The sequence below is a fragment of the Octopus sinensis genome, linkage group LG10, assembly GCF_006345805.1.
Source record: "Octopus sinensis linkage group LG10, ASM634580v1, whole genome shotgun sequence".
NCBI lineage: Eukaryota > Metazoa > Mollusca > Cephalopoda > Octopoda > Octopodidae > Octopus > Octopus sinensis.
Genome location: NC_043006.1, coordinates 62,463,115 through 62,465,614, shown reverse-complemented (window position 1 = coordinate 62,465,614; position 2,500 = coordinate 62,463,115).

Below are 2,500 nucleotides of genomic sequence, written 5' to 3'. Positions count from 1 at the left end.
CACAATCTTACGTACTTTTAATGGTTTTTAAGGATCTACGTTTAGAAAAATACACTTCTTGCCCATTCCTTGAACACCAGCTCAAAGAAACGAGAAATCTGAAAGGGAAAGAGCAGTTTCTTCTAAGAAAAATTAGACAGGAATGGTAGAATGACAGAGCATTTTAGTATTTTATTATTTTACTTGTTTCAGCCATTTCACTCCTGGGGCACCGCCTTTAGTCGAACATATCGACCCCAGGACATATTCTTTGTACTTTATCTTTTGCAGAACCGCTAAGTCACGGGGAAGTAAACACTCCAACATCGACAAACAGAGATACACAAATACATACATATGCACACACATATACATACATGCATACACACACACACACACACGCAGGCACACGCACATATAAATATAATATAATATATATATATATATATATATATATATATATATATATATATACACACAACAGGCTCCTTTCAATAACCGTCTATCAAATCAACCCGGAATGCTTTGGTCGGCCTTCAGGGATGAAAAGAGAAACAAAAGGCAATAAGACATTTCAACCGAATGTTTACTGCATCTATGGTGAAAGGATCTCTATTTATCAATGTAAAATTAATTCTAGTTCTGACGTCTTTTTTATATAGGTACTTCTTCATCTCAGTCTTCCAAACTAAAATCTAATCATTACTCTACATTTAGATATATCAATAAACTTAACAATACTGGGCTTATGGGCTTAGTGAATTAATTTGGTCTCTAAAGGAACATAATAAACAATTTGATTTGGAATGGAATATTCTATCTAAATCATTTCTGTATGATAATGATAAATCTGTATGATAACTGTAAATCTTTTTTCTCCCTCTATAACAGTGAGAAGTATTTCATCCTGTTCTCTTGTAAACACATTTAAAGAACAAATTTCTCTTTGCAAACGTTGGCAAAACATACCTTTAGTTCCGATAAGTGATTTCTAACAGTCTAAAAAATTCGACCTTTAACTGTCTTCTTACATTTCACTTCCACTAAATATATATATTTTCTTGCCTGCAACCTTTTTTCCTGTTCACCTATTGCACAATATGTTTCTCCACTTTTAATTTTCTGATAATTTCTTTATTTCCCACCTCCACTCTTTCTATAAATTGCCTTTGACGTTATATATATTATGTTTTTTTTTTAATAACGTACAAGATTTCCATTCATCATATATGCAGCAATCACATTCGTTTAAAATGTCTTATTGATGCGCCTTTTTTCTCTTATTTTTCCCTGATAAAAAGATTGCATTGTTTTACATCATGTTATTCGTTCTGGAATAATGGCAATTTTCTTTCGATGCATATGCCGTAAGTATACATATTTGAATAACACCTGCGTTTAACTCCATTTATTTGTTTAGCTATATCATACAAAAACATTTAACCAAAACCTGGTATTTCTACTTTTATAAGTAGGCTGTTACATCCTTGGTACTTGTGTGAATTTTTGCTAAAAACACACACACACACACACACACACACATATATATATATATACATGTAAAAATTATAATTTAGGGTATGTAAATAGCAGTCAAAACTAGACTCTAAAACCACATTAAATGTAGTTTTCTAGTCAAGTTTTGACTGCTATTCCCAGCGTGGTGGTATCTCTTACATACTCTAAATTATAAGAAATGATCATTAGCTTTGAAGGTTTTTATTTCCATGCTGGCCAGCTGAAAAGTTCGGTATTCAAATATCGATGTTATCCATATATATATATATATATACAAAAAGCAATAAAGATTCAAGTTAATTTAAATGAATTTACTTGAATATGGTACCTAACTTAGATGCACCAAAAAAAACTATACTGTTTTAACAATACAGTAATGTGGGGTGATTATAAGCGAGAAAGAAGCAACAAGAATGGATAGGTTTTTAGTACAATCGTTTCATACAAGGACAGGCTTTATTAAAAGTTGTAAAAATTACAGCATATAAACGTGTCCCGTACTCATCAGCTAAAATACATGTGAGTTCTCTAGACATCCTAGTGGTTGAGGCTATACTCATGAAGTAATGTAGATAATTAAGTAACATACACAGATTTCCAAAGTTCATTAAAGTTCTTTAAAGATGATGTACAGTCTTATCACAGAATTTTAAAAAAGTTCTAATAGCATCACAGAGAAGGTGACCTAATCCATAGAGCACATATGAATTTCCAGAGATATGATGAGGGATTACATACTCACAGAAGACAAATTTATCCATCGTTAATCACAACGAGGTGGGTCTCGATTCCTGCTTATTAGCATTACAGAGAGGGTGAATTAATCCTTTGTATAGATGCACAATTTCCAATGGTGTAGATGTAAGTTTCCAGAGAAATGAAGAGGAATTTCATATTCACAGGCGATAAATTATCAAAGGTTGAACACCATGAGGTAGGTATCAATTCTTGTTATATGATTAGGTATTTGCCACATTAATCACATTACTGCTATTTACAAGAG